This window comes from Ochlerotatus camptorhynchus, unplaced genomic scaffold (assembly GCF_037179485.1).
Source record: "Ochlerotatus camptorhynchus isolate MF236.1 unplaced genomic scaffold, CSIRO-AGI_Acam_v1.1 ptg000196l, whole genome shotgun sequence".
Classification (NCBI taxonomy): Eukaryota; Metazoa; Arthropoda; class Insecta; order Diptera; family Culicidae; genus Ochlerotatus; species Ochlerotatus camptorhynchus.
Genome location: NW_027040686.1, coordinates 4,278,041 through 4,293,780, shown reverse-complemented (window position 1 = coordinate 4,293,780; position 15,740 = coordinate 4,278,041).

The window sequence follows — 15,740 nt, the reverse complement described above, 5'->3', positions numbered from 1 at the left end:
TGCTGAAAGGTTAAAAGAATCCTGTATCGAAAATTTGCAAAAAATCTGTATCATTACAGATAAATCTGTATATCAGCCATTCCAGAGCAAAACAATATAGTGATTCTTAATTTCGTAAAAATTTGTAGTTTTTTTTCCTTATCGCAAAATATTAGACCCATTTTTTATTTTGTCATTAGGGTCAATATATCGTTTTTTCGATTTTTTTCCATTAAATGTTAGAGAGTGCAATATGTTTTTATATTTTTCCTTGAATATTTAGGCTTTTTTACATAACATATACTCCTATGCCACTAGACTACCATGCATCTCCATATGTTAGCTATGTATCATATCGTATTTTCATTAAAAATATAAGATTTAAAAAATCAGTATCAAAATTCCGTGCACTGAATTGAGCGCTGTTTGTAATTTTGCTAATTAATGCATCTAATTCCGGGCAGTTTTATTCGTCTGGAATTTAAAGCATATACTGGTTTTCAAATCGCTGGCAACACTTCTACTATTACTTCATTATAAGGTTCTGAAAATGACCGATTCTAGAGTGAAAATATACTGCCCATAATTCCATATCAGTTCCATATGGAAAAAGTAGGCATTGTGAAAAAGGCAGTTGAAGCTAAGTTTCACGTAAATATTTAAAAAATCATACACTAAAACAATTCCGTACATTTTTATTGACGAATTTGCATGTGAAATTCCACATGATTTTCATGTGACCACACATAAACAGAATCCACCCAGAATCACACATGAAATTTATGAGTCAAATGAATAGTATGTGTGGTTGCGCATGGCTTTTATGTGTACACATATTAAGTATGTGTGCGACACATCACATCCCAAAAATTCATGTGTGGGACACATAAAAACAATCTTTGAAATTTTATAGTAAATTAATCGATAATTTTGTAAAGTTAAAATAAGTAGCAATGTATGGTTTGTTATATCAGCAAAAACTATGGCAATTCAAAAAGCAGAACAACGGAGTAAATTGTGATTAGGGCGAAACTAGCAAAATGTAAACAAACGGAGGTTTTCCTGCAATCAGATGGAGAAGGTAAAAATCTACTAACAAATACCCACAAACAGTTATTTAAGTGTTCCACTATCGAACAATCCGTGTAAAGCGAAAGGCGAAACAAAGTTTATTTCAAAACAAGCTTTAAAATGGATTACGCTCTTTCCTTTGTTTACAGGGTTGTACAGGGCGCATTTTTGAAACAGTTGAATGAACGGGCGAAATCAATGTTGTTTACCAACAAAAGCCCATCTTTAGCTGAAACGTAAACACGGCGAAAAGTGAAGGCAACACTTTAAGGAAATCAAAACAATTGATCATTTTGTCAAGCTTCTGCATTCATGTTCCATCAGATGTCACAGCTGTTGTTTGCGGTGACATCTATCGGAAACTAGACACAATCTGTTTTCCTATAATTGTTCACAGAGGACACTGCAGTGCAAAACATGTCTGGTACATCTTTATATGCATTTAGATTATTATTCGAAGTCCCTCCTTTTTTACACATTTTGCACACAAAATAGCTCACCCCTCACAGAATTTCCCGACGAATTTTATGTATGGGGCGGGGCATAAAGTATCTTTTGCGCATAATATGTAAAAAAGGAGGGACTTCAAATGTTAAAGCAAATGCATGTATAGAGTTACCAGACATGTTTTGTAGTGTCAGGTACTCTATTTTGTAATCTGTGAAAGGGAAATCACAAATCGAGTGTCAACAAAATACATGGCATATTAAGAGATTGAGGTCGTGAGAGCAAATTTTCTCTCTCAAATTTGAATTTTTTGGCTCTCTGGGGACTGGTAGTAAAGCAGGTAAAATTGTATGGGGAAAAATCATTTTTAATTAATTGTAGCTTGTTTAACAATAAATTCCGGGAAAAACTGAATGACAAAGTTCCTGATTAAATTCTTTAGGTTGTCGTTCACTTTTTTTCACCTGAATATGCACCGAAAGCGAATTATTCCCACTTCTCTCATTTTATATATGGGGATTTTTATCATTTCCTACCAACGGAACAGCGCCATCTCTGTGGAAAATGGTCGAAAAAAATGATTAATTGTTATTGTCATACATGTTCGGGCGATTTAATGAGGGCGTATTCTTAACGTTCTGCATTTACGGGCGAAATTAATAAAATGACCGCTTTTTAAGAGAAAATGAATAAAAAGGAGATTTTACACTAAACAAAAATAAAAACGGATAAATTTTACGACCATAAATTTAATTCCAATGAAAAAAAAATAGTACTTTACCTTCAATTAAAAATATAAATTAATACGTGCACACTTGCTCGGTTTTTCTCCATTTGTTTATATCTTGCTGGTTTTGCCCTAATCACAATTTGCTCTGAAATTTCAGGATGGAACTGATATGCGATTACTTTGCTTGATAGGCAAACTAACTTGATGTTGTTTTCACATTTTTCATGATTAATACCCCGTGCACATTACAGCGTATATCACGATATACGCTGTCTTGCAATGAGCACTCATACATCTAGTTTTCACTGGAAATCCTATGTATGAGTGCTCATTGCAAGACAGTTGATATTACATTATGTAAGCCATATTTTTGACATTATAGCAATGTAAGCAAGAGAATCCGTAAAGCTTTCTTCCCCGTACAGACTATGGCTTATAATATAGGATTTCCAGTGAAAACTAGACGTATGATTGCTCATTGCAAGACAGTCTATATTACATGATATAATCCGAGGTATTCGGCTGAGTAGTGCATCATCATCATCATCATCGGACATAATTCTTATGCAAGTGAGTGGAATCAGTGCCGAGGCGATGGTGGGCTACACAAATCCGTTCCGAAATTCGTCAACCTCAAGTCACGGTTTTAGGAACAAGTCAATTTTTCGTTTACGAAAGTACACCATGAATAAAAATCATGGAATCGTGAAAATTGTTACATAAAATAAACGTAACGCCTGCGTTTCGTTGCACTGGGTTTCAGCAAAGGCAACACAAATCATAGAAACGTGAACTCTATTCTGATAATCATGATCTTGTTCTGGTAATTATGATTAAATTTCATGAGTTGTGCTTAATATCGTGAACCTGTTCTCGAAAACGGGAACATGTTTCATGAACTGTAAAACGTCAACATCAAAATAATTTCAATGTTTTGATTGGATTGTACATGGAAGTGGAAGGAAACTGCAAACGATGGAAGACTAGACTGGAACTACTGAACGATGCAGGTTCACCCCCAAAATGGACAGCAGGCATCTGTCCAGCAGATGGAGTGGACAGACGTTCAGCTCATCAATTCAACGGATCTTCAGTCACAATGCACTAGCTTTTGAAGTCCTCAAAGTCTACCGAGCCTTATAGAAGTGCACTTTACCCGTCTCAAAGTCTTAAGACTCGTTCCTAAAAATCAATCCTTTAGGTCCACCTTTTTCTAGAAAATCAACCAGATTCACTTTAAAGATCCGTGTATCTGTCCATTTAGTTCCCGGGAGTCTTTCTGAATGTTTCCTAGGTATTCCTTACAATACTACAGGACTTACCCTCACATTTTCTAAACTTCTTTACGTGTTGTCAAAAACGGAATGAGCCAAAAACAGAACGTGCCTAAATCAGAACACCACTGTATAGAGTTGTTAGTGCCGCGATGGAATGAAACAATCACTTAACATGTTGATTCTGATCACCCTTTTCCAATAACATAAATGCCCTTCGTATGATAGATGTGGAGATGCAGATGTGTTCTCGATCTTTAATAGCAACGACCGTCAAACGAACAATCCTTCTCTTCCGCGACGATTATGAAAACGTAGCCGGTGCAGTTGGTGATCTTGAAAATACTAATTCATCAGAATTTGCACACTGAAAATTGATTGTCAATCCCAGTCTCATTCATTTCGTTAAGTTGTGAAGTTAAATGAATAATTTGAACCACTCTAGTGCATATTTCATGTTCAAATAAGTGTTCAAAATCTTTATTAATCTGACGAAAATTGGTATAGCAAGCTACGAAGGCGTTAATCATTCTATTTAGTATTTTAGAGCATAGAGGAAATGGCTCTAATATTGGCCTATAGATGTAAAGATTGGGCCCTCCATAAAGATCTCCTGTTTTTACATTTTTCCTAAAATAATGCGTCACCTGGAACATACAAATTGGTTGCTAATGAACATTTAATAAAAGAAAAAACCAATATTAGGGACATCTAGGTCGGCATTACGGTCGTCAATCCTAATTGATTAATATAAAACTTCCATTATTTATTATCTCTTCGAGCTCCAATCCTAAATCTCATTTTATCTTACATTTTCGATAAATTTAAACGGATTCCTGATAGTAGGTCCGGTGTTCACGCTACCATCAATATTTTCATCAGCACTCTATCATCCTATAACCTACCAGGGACTCAGCTCGGACCACTATTCCTCGGTGAACCGATTTGAAGCTTACCGGCGCAACTATCATTGTGTCAACTGGGATCAATATCTACACTGCGTCAACACAACCATCGACTACGATGTCCAACAGGAGACGTCCGAAGACGTTGACGGGTGTCTGCAATCTATCGAGGAGGCAATATCCCGGGCCAAGAAACAACACGTGTCACTATCCAGACAGGTGAGTAACACTCTGAATCTTGACAGCCCTACCAAAGATCTCATTAGGCTCCGTAACACCATTCAAAGGCAGCACCAGCGTTCTGGTCTGCCTAACATGAAGACCAATTGTAAACGATCTCAGAAATAACGATTTTGCCAGTAAGATTCGTTTTCTCTCCGGTTGTACAAAGCCCTTCTGGAAACTAACGAAAATCCATAAACATAAGTAAAGGCCCATTCGACCACTTGTACTGTTGAATCAACCCAATAATTTCAGTCGCTCATCTAATAACCCCTGATCGTCAGCTTTCATAATCTCGGACTGAACATGGCATGCCGATACTGCGGTTGCTGAAAATGCAGCTTTTCCTGTGGAATCCGAGATTACGACTGACGAACTGTTGGCCTATATCAAATCATCTAAAAACATGAAGGCCACAGGTTTCGACCAAATTCTGAATCTAGAACTCAAACACTTGAGTTCCAGATTCGTCAACTAACTGGCACTGATTTTAAAGCAGTTTCATAGACTTGGCAACTTTCCCTCGCGCTGGAAGAGAGTTAAAGTCACCCCCATCCGGAAGCCTGGGAAAGATCCGTCCTCTTCTTCAAGCTACCGGCCCATCAGCCTTCTCTCGAGGTTATTTATGTAAGCTGTTCAAAAGGGCAGTCTACCACCGCCTCCTAGAATCTGCCGATGAAAACAATTTGTTGCTCGAAGAACAGTTTGGCTTCCATAAAGGTCACTCGACTGTTCACCACCTGACTCGGGTGACAAACATTCTCAGGCGGAACAGGTCTGTATCCAAAACATCTGCCATGGCATTGTTGGACGTTGAAATAGCGTTCGATAATGTCTGTCACGATGGCCTGGTCTACAAATTGCAGCGATACGGTCTTGCGATCTTCCTTGTGAAGATCATAAAAATCTATCTCTCGGACAGGACATTCCGAGTCTCTCTGAATGGTATCACATCGGATGCCTTCAATAACGGTGCGGGTATTCCACAATGAAGTATCCTTGGACCCATCTTGTTCAACATGTTCACCTCCGATATGCCAGCCCTCCTTTTTTTTTTTATTCAGGGGGGAATCTGCTCCCAGACTCCTGAGAAGATAACTCAGGGTGTGGGGATGGGAGAAATAGCTCTCCCGACCCACTAAACCTTACCCTGTGCTCTAGGCCCTTGCCCTCCCCGGAACCGCCCGAAAGCATTACGTCATGGGAGGGGGCCGGTTGCGCTATGGCGCATCACTAGGTGTTGTGTCCGACGTGACACTCGCTACTGCACAGTAAGCAGCTGTGCATGGCCTTCCTCTTGTTGTTCGCTATTCGTTGTTCGCCTGAGTTCTAGAGCAGACGTGATAGCCAGCCAACTGTCCAACAGGGCAGCTTAGGACAGATGTGACCGCTTACCAGCTGCGTGTGCTAAGCACTCTAAGAACCCGGCGTCACTCCTGCCTTTGCACAACGAGGGTTTGTGCAGGGCTTCTCAACCTCCTGGGACGAGCTGGATGGGGTTCCAGCGTCCCTACTCTGCGGTAGTTCGTTTAGCCGCAATATCTCTCCCTTGGGTTCGATAATTAACGTTTCCAGGGCACACCACGAGGAGGCGAACTACTTCATGCCCCTGCCAGCCCTCCCTGATGGTGGATCATTGTCCCTGTTCGAAGATGACACATTCAACAGCTATAAGGGTAGGATCATCTCGGAGCTCTGAGCACCAAACTTCAGAGAGGCCTGTATGTCCTGTCTGATTATTTCAACAGCTAGAAGATCCGTATAAACGTAGTATTTCCTCATTCAAAATCTCCCAGACTTGTTCCGTATGAGAATAATTAGATCAACTTAAACGGCACAGTGGTGGAATGGTCCAAAGAGGTAGTCTACCTCGGCCTTAAGCTCGACAGCAAGCTGCTTTTCAGGGAACACTGAAAACAAAACAAAATGCAACATCATGATGAGATTCCTGTATCCGCTCATCAACAGGAGATCCACTCTGTCCCTGAAAAAAAAAAAAAACTGTACGCCAATCTGGGAGAGTTGCACAGAATGCCATCGCCTTAAACTCCAAAGGATCTAGAAAAAGATCCTTAGGATGATCCTAAGCAGTCCTATATGGACGCAAAATTCTTAGGTCCACCGCCTGGCTGGTCTTTAGACTCGTCTTTAGACCCGTCTTTAGAGCGAAGATCGGTCTTCATGGAAAGGTTCAGAGACACCTGTCTGAGATCAGATCATCAGATCATACGTGATCTAGCACGTTAGGTTAAGTTATACGCCTAGTTAGGTAGGTTATCGCAATTTTCAATTCAAACAAAAATAATGGAGAACTAGTTCTGAAAAGTTGTTTCTGCCAACATCCCCTAAACGATTAATGTTGTACATAAGTACAGTGAACCCTGTAAGAGGCGATAGGAAAATCGATGTGATATCGACTAATAACTAGCTGGGACAAATGTGTCGTGTTGCACATTCCGATATTGCTATATGTGTCGTTGTTAGTCCCTTCGATATCGACTAACTAAGGGTTCACTGTAGGTATTTGCATCAAGTCACGAATCCAAATAGCAACCACTGCCACTGCCTGTTCTGCCTGTAGCATTGCGTACATGCGCGTCTACATGTGTATCATCTACGTGCATATGAGCGCGCTATTAACTCTGATGCTCTAGACGTCGTCGTAGGCATAACGATGAACGTTGTTGTTGGTAGCATTTCTATAAAAAGATGCTGCCCGCTCGGCTAGTCTGAACTCTGAAGTCAGATTTGGGGAAACTATACATAGGAAAATTCTTAATTGCGTGGAGTGGCGATCATCTCGCAGTATGTGGGTGAACTGCATCGTCATCCATAATTCACCGAAGACTTTGTAAATTGCTTGCACACTCCGACCGGTGGATGTTGATGGAAGGTCAAGATGGGGCTGAGGACCGCGAGCTGAGTTCAACTGCGTATCAACACAAGGGGATGTAAACACTGTTGGCGACGATATTCATTTATTTTATTTTTTTTTGACTTAATTCGTACCGTAAGGCTGTTGTTTCAGGAAGATTGATTAAGACGCGCGTTCCTCTGTCTGCCTGTGTCTCGGCGCCCGAACTTTGTAACTGCGAATAAAAGAGTCCTGTTTTCGTTTGCTAATTAAATGTACTTCGTAAGGGCAAATTGTGCCTTTTTTTGCAAGCGTAGGACACACTTCTGCTCGGTGACCGACGATCATCGACTTAATGTGTTACCGTTCGGGTTGAGATGGTGTCAAATTGTCTCATAATTTTCCGTAATTTAGTGTTGAGGATGGACGTCAGCAGTGCACGATCGTAAGGGAGTCCAATTAATTTAAGTTTTACATAATGTTGTACGTGCAATTGCTGTAAGCGCGCCATTAATTATTTTAAGGCGTATTTTTTTTTTATTGGTGGGAGTGGGGTGTGGCCAATGTGAAAATTAGTCTGTTGACAGAATAATCGTTCCGTGCAGAATAATTATCTCTCAGAGCGTATGGATTAGGGTGTACTGAAAACCTGCGACGCTTGTTTATAAAAGCTGATGTGTTGGTGGATTTGGACCCAAGAATTGAACCTAGCGAGAAAAAAAATTAACAACTTTCTCCATTTTTCCTAATTGATCTATCAACCTAACTTAATCCTCAATCCCATCTTATTGTGCTGGTTAGTTTAGTTGAACTTCAATATTTATTGCACAATTTCCTTCTGCGATATATATATTTTCTGAAATAATCCTTATGTAGTATAAATAAACATTATTCGATTTTTGCTACTTTTAAAATAGAATGGTGTCGCGGATGTTCCGTTAAGACACGTTCCTCTATATATGAACATATTTCGCACAAATTATGGTTCAGTGTGACGTGCTAATCAGCTTGCTAATGCAGTCACAAATTAGAATCAATCCAATCCGTCATAATAATTTAGAATCATCATAAAATAAACATTTTGCGCTTCAGATAGACGCTTTCGATGGAACACATTCATAATTTACCATCCGCCCCCATTTTTCTGTTCAGCCAGTCAGGATGCAGGCAAAAATATTCGCTGACTTCTTCGCGGTACCCAATCAAGTGGAAATTTGAGTAAACTTTATTTCATTCTTTGGGAAAGCAGGATCTGTAATTCCGCGCACGAATTTGGCAATCTGTTTGACAGGCTTCGGTTGACGGGGAAACAACTGCCAACGGAGATGAATGAGCGCCTTCCAAAAGCAAACAATTGCTCAACAGCTGTCTCAGCTTGATCAGTGTGAGCAAACAGGATTTACGATTAAATCCACCCACTGCCAGCCCCTGAGTTGGGTAGAATAGTTTTCATCCTGTAAACGCGCGGCCACATTGCTCATTGTTTATGGCTTGTCGAGATGTCTGTTTTATTGCCCACCACCCAAACATTCGTGGAGTTGTACAGTTATTGTGTTCGACCCCACAATCGACTATATTCGTCTTCCTGTGAGTTGGTGGTGGGAAACACAAGCCAGAACGATTATTGTCTTTTTCCTCGGCAAAAGTTGCAGAAAGCAAGGTTTGCGGTGAATTTTTGGAATTTACGCTCGGGTAGGTTGTAACGGCTACCTTACAACCGGCCAACTGCACGACGTTGTAGGTTGACGTAATAATCCAAAGTTGAACTGCGAGAGTATCGTTTTCATGTGCTGACCAACATTGGACTTGGGTCGAAGATTCAAATGAAAAAAAAACAGTGTTTTGCATTTTGGAAGGTGGAGGCGTGTGAAAGCGTGCGCCCGCGCTTTTCTGACATTGGACTGTTAGTTTTTGCAGTCAGTTTGAATAAATCCTAATGGGACACAAAGCGAGGGTGTTTTTCCTTCGGGAACACTGTGGTTTGCAGATTTTGAGACATGCCAGGTTTTGTTATATTTTTAGATTGTGTCTTGCAGAATTTGCAGGATAATTAAACGTTTCTATACTGATTTTAGATTCATTTATACTTTCGAGGTACACAATTTCACATGGAAATTATTTTCATGTATTGAAAGAGCATCAATCGACTTGGGAAAGTTTGACGTTCTCTCCAGTAGGCTAGCTTCCAATTCTAGATAGCGCTGGAATTAGGGCGTACCAGCTTTTGTAAACAATGACTTCTGTCGATGATTTCTAGAAAGCCAAGGCTAGCTCACTCAAAGCAACGTCACCATCGAGTAGGGGAACACAACCCCTTCCCGTTGGTTATGTTGGTTTGCGTGGGTGTGCCTTGAGTTTCGAGAAATCATCGAGAGGAGTCATTGTTTACTAAAGCTGCTACCATTTCCAAAGCTGCTAGTTCTAGCTTTTTTCATATAGATGGCAACCCCATCCATGGTAATCAATCCGTTTTTCCAGTATTTTTTTTTATCTGCAAAACGGCTACTACCAACGGATGAGCAAAAATTATCCTCTTCTGCCAGTACATAAAAGTGCCACAGTTTTAGTGTAATTGAGGAAAAATCTACCAAGCCTAAACATTTCAAGGTGGGTAGCCTCCTACATGTGACTACCGGCAGAAGCGAGGGCGGCGTCACAATTGAATCGCAATTCTAGATGCTCGAAAAATCTCACACTAGCGAATCAATCTACGAAAAATCTACTTTCATTTCTCGTATCTAATTGCATCGTGCATCATCTGTTTTGCAGGAGATTCTGAAGATCAGCAATCTTCTTTCTATCTACTCAGCATGTGCGCAGCTAATCACAGCAAAACAAAATCTTTCCTGCATCGTAGATTGAGTCACCCCTCGGGCAGAAGCGGCTTTCGTTAGGCTGCGTTCCATTTGATGGATTTTCACTTAAATTTGACAGATGGAAAATTTTCAATTAACACCCCGAATACGATGCCGCCGGTAAAATGTGTAACGGCAAATTGACAATGTTTGAAAAATCATTGCCCAGCAATTTATCTATAGATTTTGAATCTATTGATAGCGAATAAAATTTTAAAGTATGTAGGGGTAAGAGAGGTATAGTGAACAGGTGGGGCATAGTGAGCATCCCGTGCACCAGCTTGGACTTCCGGCCGTTCGGAACAAATTGGTTGGCTGTAGGATCAATATCATAATTATATTGATCCTACTACCAGTTGATTTGTTTCATGCAGCTGAAGATCCAGAGCCAAAGTGCGGGATGCTCACTATGCCCCTCCTTCTCCTAGTTTCACATGGCGCTAATAGATTTGAAATTCGTCAATAAATGGGTGAGCTATGATTTTCAATCATTTAGAATGTGAGCATGCATAAGGGCGTAAACGGGATGATCGATTCTCTTCGTCGGTTTTCTTTTGTTGATAGCTCACTTGGATTAACATTTCTCGGTGCGTTTGTTGTTTCTTTGCTAGCCAATACAACCTGTTACACCACTGTATTGGACAAATTTCAGAAAATAGCTTCCCTTAGCTGTAGCAATTTAAAGACAAAGAGAATCGATGATCGCGATGACCCCTTATGCATGCTCACTGTCGAAGGAATCGTGTTCAAAGTGTTAAGAGGCAACTCGACAGTGAGCATGCATAAGGGCGTATACGCGATGATCGATTCTCTTCATCGATGTTCTCTTTGCATTGCTACAGCTAAGCGAAACAATTTTCTAGAATTTGTTCAATGCAAAGTTGTAACAGGTTGTATTGGCTATCAAAAACAACAGCAAACGCACCGAGAAACGTGAAATCTAGCGAGTTATTAACAAAAGAGAAAATCGACGAAGAGAATAGATCATCGAGTTTACCCCCTCATGCATGCTCACTGTCGAACTAACCCGCACTCTAGTTTCTTCTTCTTCTTATTCTTCTTATTCTTCTTCTTCTTGTGTTCCTAACTCATCACTTTCTTGAAGTATTGGTAAAATTCATTGGTAGCGTGTGTCGCCGTGCCAAAACCGCCCATGCTTCATAAATATCATCTGGTATGGTGAGTAAAATCTTATCATCTCTTTTATTCCTTTACTTTTCAATACAACAGCAAATGTGACGTCACACTATCTAGTTTATAAGAATGTCATACACGGAACCGAAAAATTACCCAAAATTAGGTTCTTTTCACTTATCTCCCATGTTCCGTTCAATAAGCTAATTTTTAGTAAACCGCTTATAGTACATTCAAAAAATAATGAAATCTAAATAGTATAAAAGTTACGCTAAATCGCAACTCTCCGTACCGACGCAAAGGTCGGTATAAATGGAGAGAATGCAAACTTAGTATAAAAATGGTTTATGCGTGCTATAGTATAAAATCGAAATATACTTACAATTGGCGTTGACGGCGACTCTGTAGCTCTTTACTCCTATGAGAAAATCCATAAGCATACGTCAGACTGTACGTGAAACATGGCGGACTTTGTACTATCCTTTCACTCCACTGAAAATTCCCATAAGAAACTGTCTATATTTGCTGAAAGAGCAAATTTTTCGACGGTGCTGTCAACGCCAATGCATAGATACGGTTTATTCGAGAGAATGTCTTTTTCGCTTCTTTATTTCATTGATGGTAAATATTATTGTTTTCAAATAAAAATAAAAATTGTCTCAGGAAGGCTTTTTTTAATTATTTTATTTTTTATTAATATTATTATTTAAAAAATACTTACAATTTTGATGTTCATTAAGATGAACTCGTGCACAAGCAGTCTAGCTGCCCAGCAGATCACAGGCGCAGTTGAAATCCACCGGAACAAAGCTCTTCACCAGCACGAAGCTGCGAAGAGAATCCAAATGTTATTTTTCCTGTCATTTTAGTAAACACTGATCGAATTTCACTCCGTTATTTGGACTTAGTATAATTTTGACGAAAATTTTAATCGAACCAATGTATAAATTTTGAAAAACCATAAAATGCATAAAATTTAATCTATATTCGTTTTGTAATATTTTTGAGTGTAGTTTACATTTGACTACGGCAAAAATAATTACTTACTCGTGAGTATTTTCTACCCAAAATTAAGATCAATTGACTCAAATTTGAGAATATCTCATACACACACTAGTAGCTTATTGAACGATAGTCATGAGAAAGTCGAATCTCTCGTTCCGTTCTCGTTCAAAAAAAAAGTGAGAGTTGGATGCAAAACTCAAAATTACCCAAAATTAGGTGAAAAGAACTTAAATTTGGGTTTTTTTTTCTCTGTGTAGGTAAACAATTCACATTGCCATATTGCAATAGTCCATTTTATGAAATGACAGGAGCTGGTTTGCCTGCCAGAATTTGATGATATTGATATTGCTTCTCACAGCCGTTAGGTAACCGCCTCCTGTCAAAGTTCATTCATGAGTTGAACCAGAAATGTCTCATAAAATGCTCTATTTTAATTTCACCCCTGAGCGGGAAAGCAAATGGTAGGCTACAAGCATTGCTGCCATCTACCCTGTATGTGTTTAAATCAATCGGGTTTTACCTTTTTAATTGGAACGGTTAAGATAAAAAGGGATCTTTTTATTTTTATTTACTCAGTTTACACATTGATATGTTTACAGTTAAATACATACACTCATCTATGTTAATGGGTTGAACTTTGTATTTGCTTGTTTTAATAGACTTATAACAATAAATCTGGCAACACTTGTTCAATGATTACACGGCGAATGAGAACAACCCAAATTTGAGTTTAGTTCACTCATAATCGCCAAAACTGCAGGAACTCAGCGATGAGTAAATTTGTCTCATGGTTTCCTGTGGAAAACCTAAAAAATCTGCCGGAAAATGAGGAAATTGACGAAAATTTTATTCAGTCTCGGAGTAGTACCAATAGACTGAGTGAATCCAATCTTTACTTTTCTCAAATTCGGGAATTTTTCCCTGGACAATCCTGGAAAAACCTGGGAAAACATGAGACAAATTTTACTCATCGCTGAGTTCCTGCACTTTTGGCGATTATGAGTGAACTAAACTCAAATTTGGGTCGTTCTCATTCGCCGTGTAGGTATATTCTCTTACATGCACGGCGAAAGGGAACGACTCAAATTTGAGTTTAGTTCACTCATAATCGCCAAAAGTGCAGGAACTAAGCGATTAGTTAATTTGCCTCATGTTTTCCCAGGTTTTTCCAGGATTTTCCAGGGAAAAATTCCCGAATTTGAGAAAAGTAAAGATTGGATTCACTCAGTCTATTGGTACTACTCCGAGACTGAATAAAATTTTCGTCAATTTCCTCAGTTTCCGGCAGATTTTTTAGGTTTTCCACAGGAAACCATGGGACAAATTTTACTCATCGCTGAGTTCCTGCACTTTTGGCGATTAGGAGTGAACTAAACTCAAATTTGAGTCGTTCTCATTCGCCGTGTGCTTTTCGGTAAGATTATGTACACTAAAAAAATTCCACACGTTTGATCGAAGTGCTTAAACACTTGATTTTTTAAATGCACAATCACATTTACTTTAAGTGTACTTCACCTTGGTTCAATGTGTTATACATGTTAATTTCTAGTGTTTCAAACTTTGAAATGTTGAAAATCTTTCACTATCTATTCAAGTGTATTGCACATTGAATCACACTACTGTTTAAAACAGATGGATTTAAAGTGATTTGCATTTCAATGCGATGTGAAAACAAGAGTTGTGTCTTTATCCTATCAACCCGCCTCATATATGAGAACAACCGTGGCACAGTGAGATCGAACGACGACTCCGGCAGCAGCACACCCGTGCAGTCCATGATCGAATCCCAAATCAGACCCATTAAAAAAATATGTGACAGCTCTGGCCTCTGGCAGTTTTGTCTATATATTTGTCGATTCATTTTTAGAGTCGGCGAAGTAGAAGTCGATAAAGTAGAATATTGTAGAATATTGAACCACAGACAAACATGCATAACACTCGCAACTTGTTCACCGAACAAGCATTTAACGGTAAATTTAAAAGTATCGTAGTTGGTAGTACCACCACCTGTGGCGCGCTTAGTCAATTCCCTTGCGTTTGACGTCTAAACACTACCGCCATCTGTTCTGCGTACTACCTACCATAGTGTACTCAACAGATGGCAGTAATGTTTTAGCGACGATGTTTTACGGTGGGAAATATTCAATGTGTTATGTCTGTTTGTCTGTGATTGAACTATGATGTGCAAAGCTATTGATATCACCATATCAGGCACATAGCATCCAAGTGTGTCACAATTCAAATCCATAGTGTTCAGGCATGATTCATAGCATAAGATTCACACATGAAATGGGTGTGTTTCACAATAAGCGCAAAATTAAGTGTGATGATGACGTGTAGATTTTTTTAAGAGTACAGCTAAAAGCAAATCTAGAGTAACATTTAAAATGGGCCTATGTCCAAAACGTAAACAAACCACTATTCAATTCATATATAAGAAAACTGAAGTATTTTAGTCGTTTATATTGTTCACAATAACAATAGTAACTGTCCAACATCCAAAGTTATTCGAAAAACTTTCAAAAATATATGAAAATCAATAAATTTAATTTCATAAATTAATAAGCCTTTTTGTGAATCTTTCAATGGATAGGCCGTTTTTGTTAAGCAGTTGTGCTTGTCATCAGAAATGGTACACCCTTTGCTAGAGCAGTACACGGTAAGAAAAAAGTACCCAACGGAAAGTTCACTTTTACCTACTTTTGACTAGTTTGTCTCCTTTTCTCCTTCTAATGTTGTCAAAAACAGAGGAGCAAAACCACCCAACAGGGGTAGTAAAGTGTGGGAACCCAACGTTGAGTATAATCATATTTACCTACTGTTGGGTACAACTAACTTACTTTTGCTTAAAAAGCCAGTGGAAAATTCCATACGAACTGCGCACAAGTAAATGAAAATTACTTTGACCAGCTTTACCTACTTTTGGGTTCCTGCACTATAGTGCCGAGATGAGTGAAAAGAACTTAATTTTAGGTACTTTTTTCTAACCGTGTAGGGCCTAGCTTTGGTTTGAAATTTTTCATTCATCGGCCCTTCTAACGTCACTAGGCTTATCAATGAAATGAAATAAATGAATGATTGGCCGTTTTAGCATAGCATATTAATGAATCGAAAAATTTCGTTGATCGGTCGTTTCGAAAATGGAGTTATTTTTAATGATTTTTCTCGATTATGGGGAACTTTCATACACGATTAGTAGCTATCAAGTGGTGCTAACGAATGGTATCAAAACCCGATTTGTTTACGTTTTGGACATAGGCCAAT